Source organism: Lactuca virosa, chromosome 5, assembly GCF_052849685.1.
Source record: "Lactuca virosa cultivar CGN04683 chromosome 5, Lactuca_virosa_CGN04683_v6, whole genome shotgun sequence".
Lineage (NCBI taxonomy): Eukaryota > Viridiplantae > Streptophyta > Magnoliopsida > Asterales > Asteraceae > Lactuca > Lactuca virosa.
The window spans coordinates 156,108,656-156,114,655 of NC_136430.1; positions in this window are offsets into that span (position 1 = coordinate 156,108,656).

The following is a 6,000-nucleotide window of genomic DNA, read 5'->3' on the forward strand; positions in this document are numbered from 1 at the left end:
GTTTTTCAAGAAAAAATTGATCCAACGAGTCAAAACGATCGAAAATCAAAAACGTAACGCATGATTTCAATGAAATTAAGAGAGATCATAGAGAGAGACTCACCAAAAATTGCTTCAATTGTGACAAAAGTTTCCAAACCGAGAATCGTTCTTCAAAAATGACTTTGATCTTGAAGACCCGCTCTGATACCAATTGTTGTGACATAAGAACATGGTTTGGCATGCGGAATTAAAGTTTGCACAATGAACATGGTGATTTGGGTGTTCAAGAGATGTATAGAATATGTATTGTGTTACAAAAAGGGACATAGATCTACATCTACATAAATAACACACACTCACACACTTAATTTTTACATCTCTCAAGCACACCTCTACAAGTGGAATAAACCCACCTTATATAGAGGTGTTTACATGTCTCTCTCTCACTCTCTATCTCTCATGTGTCATAAGGCTAATACACCACATGCAAGTGGATCTACAAAAGTCAAACATTACAAAGTCATTCATGGAAAACTTTGTACCCCAACATTGATCTTGTTTGTATGGAAGAAGGATGTGTCGCATCAGATGTGTATAGACTACCAGGAGCTGAATAAGCTAATGGTGAAGAATTGTTATCCATTCCCAAGGATTGACAATTTATTTGACCAGCTTCAGGGTGCATCTTGTTTTTTCAAGATTGATCTGCATTCAGTTTATCATCAGATGAGGGTCAGAGAGGAGGATGTGCAGAAGATGGCCTTCCAAACTAATTATGGTCATCACGAGTTTGTGGTGATGTCCTTTGGGCTCACAAATGCTCCAACCGCATTCATGGACCTCATGAATCGTGTATGCAGGCCCATGCTGGATCGGTATGTGACTGTGTTTATCGATTATATCCTAGTCTATTCCAAGACCCACGAGCAACATAAAGAGCCTCTGAGGGAGGTATTGGAGAGCTTGAGTAGGGAGAGGTTGTATGTGAACGGTTGGGTTTTGAGCACTATAACACTCCTATGGTGCACATGCAACCCTAAATGCTTTGGATCTATGTTTTCTCTAATTATACATGCATTTTTCAATTTTTCCAAAGCATATATCCTAACTAGCATACAAATTGTCAAATGAACAACACAACTAGTTAGATGCCTTACCTCTTAGAAGGACTTGTAGTTCTTGACCTTTGAAAGCTTGAGCACCCCAAGTGTGATGCCTCTAATGGTTCACAAACACCAATATACAAGAGGAGGCTTGAGAGAATAAGTTACTTGCACAAAATCAATATCACTCTCCAAGAATGTTGTGGCAACCGATTTTGGCTCTAGGGGGTTTATTTATAGTGTGGCAAATGCTAGGACACTTTGTAAACCCTAATGACCTTTCATATTACTTAGGCTCCATGAGTTAACCTCCATGGACTATCCATGGATTATTTCATTGGTTTAGCCCATCCTAAATAACCATGGATCATTAACCCACACTATTAGAGTCGTTGATTTACACAATCAATCCCCATATATTTAATTAGTCTCTTTTGATCACAAAATTAATTCCAAATTAATTCTTGATCAATACTAATTAAATAATATGATTTCCTATTAATATATTATACTTTTAATATATTAATAAATCATAAATAACCTTATTCTCAAAAGTCCATCCTATAAAATTGCATTGGTGAAGGCAACCCAAAAGGACCATGATACAATCGGGTCAAGTACATCCCATTTATAGTTATGGTCTTAGACACCAAATCCAACAATCTCCCACTTGGATAAGTCTAATAACTATAGCTGCCAATGTGACTTCAGGATCCGACTAAGCAATCGTAAGCTTTCAAAAGCCGCTGTCGAACTCTGATCTAGTAAGTGGCACGTCCTTCAGATAAGGGATCATATACTTCTCTGTTCTCAAGATATCTATGCAGACAAATACATGGAACATAGTCATACTTATTGTCCTGCAATTTGTTTCCCGATTTCCGATTCGTCTGACATAGAACATAACTGAACACATCAATTTAGTTCTGACCGGGCCTGACACATAGTCAAAACAGAATCATCGAGGGGCCCATGATATCGCTTTTAATCCTCCTAGGATAAAAGGAACAGATAAACTTCGATATTATATGCTTGCACTAACTACTCATCAAATCATGCACAACGACACGTTTTATTACATCAAGTTATTGATGCGTTTTCATGCCATCAATGCACAACCAACTCGTAGTCAACAACTCATATATCTTCGTTTGAAGATTATATGATATTATCGTCTCACAATTACTCGTGATAAATTCCATGAAGTAATTCAGGTGAGCGCGGGTTGAATCCAATACTCAAATCTTATTTCAGGAGCACTCATGAATGGTGTAGCAAACTTTTGCTATGTATAACTCCTTAGAAAATCCACAAGTCAACTCATGACAGTCTTCTTTCATACTTACTTCCAACGTATGATCGACTGTGGATAGTTGGAATAATTCTTCTTATTCTGGAAGCCAAAACATGCAAAGTGAAACAATAGTAAATAATTGACACAAGACAGTAACTTTACTTATAAATAAAACTCCTTTTATTTAATCATCAAATGTCAATTACAATTTAGCTATTACGAGTTTCGATTTATCTAATTACTAAAACTAATATCGTCCGTTAGCCCAATGCCCCTCGCATGCTGCAAGTGCTTAGCCCTAGTCAGTCCCTTTGTAAGGGGATCTGTTGGGTTGTCTTCTGATCCTCTTCACCACGAGGTGTCCTTCTTCTACTTGATGTCTTATGAAGTGGTACTTTCTGTCGATATGCATGGATCTACCATGATCTCTCAGTTCCTTGGTTAAGGAAACCGTCCCTTCATTATCGCAGAAAATCTCCACAAGCTCCTTTATGGATGGAATGACTCCAAGGTCTCCGATGAAGTTTTTCAACCATATCGCCTCCTTCGCTGCTTCGCTTGCTGCTATGTACTCTGATTCGCACGTTGAATCAGCTACAGTTTCCTGCTTGGAACTTTTCCATGTTACTGCTCCTCCATTCAGGGTAAACACCCAGCCCGACTGAGAGCGGAAATTATCTCTGTCGGTTTGAAAGCTGGCGTCACTATACCATGTCACTCTCAAGTCATCACTCCCACCGAGGGTAAGGACCCAGTCCTTAGTCCTCCGCAGGTACTTAAGAATGTTCTTAACTGCAGTCCAATGAGCTTTACCAGGATTCCCTTGATATCTGTTGACCATGCTCAAAGCAAAGGCCACATCAGGGCAAGTACAATACATGATCGACCCAACTACGGCAACATATGGTATATGACTCATCTTTGCTATCTCAGCCTCTGTACTCGGACTCTAAGTCTTACTCAGTTTGGTATTTCTTTGGATAGGTACGTCGACTTTCTTTGACTCCTCCATGTTGAAACGTTTCAACACCTTGTCCAAGTAGGTAGTTTGACTAAGTCCTATTAGTATTTTACTCCTGTTTCTCAATATCCTTATCCCTAGAATATAAGCAGCTTCTCCGAGGTCCTTCATAGCGAAACAATTCCCAAGCCAGGACTTAACCTCCTGAAAGGTTGGGATGTCGTTTCCTATGAGCAGTATGTCATCTACATACAATACCATAAAGCTCACTATACTCCCACTAGCTTTGACATATACACAGGACTCATCCTCGCTTCTCGAAAATCCAAACTCTTTGGCTTTCTCATCAAAACAAAGTCTCCATCTGCGAGATGCTTGTTTTAATCCATAAATGGATTTTTCAGGCTTACACACTCTATTAGGATACTTTGCATTGACAAAACCCTCTGACTGATTCATGTAAACATCTTCAGCCAACTTTCCATTAAGAAAGCGGTTTTGACATCCATTTGCCATATTTCTGATGGGTTTTTGAGCATTCTAACACTTCCTAAGTGTACATGCAACCCTAATAACCTTGAATCTATGTTTTCTCTATATACATGCAAATTTCTTTTTCAAGGTTATTTCCTAACTAGCATAGCATGGGGATTACATAAAACATAAAAACTAGTAGAAATACATACCTTGTTGTTGCTTGGATTCCTTCAAGACTTTGTGAGCCTAGCACCCCAAATGTTGTGCCTCAAATGCTTCACACAACACTACAAGACTTGGAATAACTTGAGAGAATACTTCTAGCACTCAAAATCGGTTATGCCCTCTCTAGTAACACTAGGTCACGATTTTGCTAGCCATAGGGTTCCTTTTATAGTGTTGTCACAATTAGGGTTTACACATGAATGCCCTTAATTGTCATGACTCTTGATTTCTCATGACCCATGGGTTTATAACTCCCATAGACTATCCATGGAGCTCCATATGGTTATAACCAAACCCATAAACCATGGATCATTAATCCACCATAAAAGAATTGATGATTGTCATAATCAACCCTATATATTTAATTAGTCTCACTTTGATCACCAAATTAATACTAGATTAATACTTGATCAATACTAATTAAATAATACTATTATTAATATATTAGAACTTATAATATATTAATAATCCTAAGTGCCTTATTCTCTCATTTAGTCTATCCAAGTATTGCAATGCCATGCAACCCAAATGGACCATGCCGAGTCGGGTCAAGTACATACCAAATAAAGTTATGGACTTAGACACTATATCCAACAGTCTCCCACTTGGATAAGTCTAATAACTATATTTGCAAATACGACTTCAAAATCCGACTAGCAATCGTAGCTCTTTCAAAGTCTCTCAGAACTGAGATGATGATGATACGCCATTTAAGATAAGTGATCATATAATCCTCTGTTCTCATGATATCAGCCGGACAAACACATGGAACATGGTCTTACTTATTGTCCAGCATTTGTTTCTCGATCTCTGATTTGTTTCGACATAGAACTAAATTGAACACATCAATTAGGTTCTGACCGGGCCCGGTACATAGGTCAAAACCAAATCATCGAGGGGCCCAGATATCGCTTCTATTTCTAGAAGGAACAGATAAACTTCGACTGATATGCTTGTACTAACTACTTGTTGAATTATTCACAAAGGCACGTTTTATAACATCGAGTTACCAATGCGTTTTCGTACAATCAATGAATAACCAACTCATAGTCAACAACTCATATCTCTAGGTTTGAAGATTTATATGATATTACCGTCTCACGATCACTCGAGATAAATTCCATGAAGTGATGCAAGTGAGCGTGAGTTGAGTCCAATACTCAGCCCTTATGAGTACTCATGAATGTTGTAGCAACCATTGCATTGTCTAAAGCACTTTAGACAAATCATACAAGCCAAATTCATGACAGTCTTGATTCATATCTACTTCCAACATATGACTGACTGTGGATGGTTTCAATAATATTATATATACCATAACATAATTATTCTGGAAGTCAAAACATGCAAAGTGAAACACAAGAATAATACTAATCTTATATGGCCCCAACACTTTGAGTGTAAATAAAACACCTTTTATTTAAGCACCATGTTGATTACTCATTATTTATGTTTCGATTAATCAACTTTATGCTTGAATTAAAACATTAGTTGTCCCATGCTCCAAGCATGTACACTATGGTTTTTCCAAACAACAATTATGCCATACTCCAAGTATGCATACTATGTTTACATATGGTCCTCTCTTTGTGAAATAGATCAATTGACAATATTCCAATGATGCTCATTTCACAATTCCAATCCTTGTTGTAAATGAAAGAATACCTAACTCTTGCCATTTACTGTAATCTGTTAGATTCTAAACTTATATGCAATGATCCCTTTGTAATGACTATGCACAGAAGTCACAAAGACTTGACAACAGACATTACATGATATTTCAATAGAAAGCAATTCCATGAAGTCTCAAATTCAAAGTACATTCCTTTGAACATCCTTCTTGCATTAAGTTCTCTGATCTTACACAGATTCAAAAAAGTAACTTCCACCTATGGAAACAATTCCATATTCCTTCTTGCATTAAGTTCTCTAATCTTACACAGATTCAAAGAGTAACT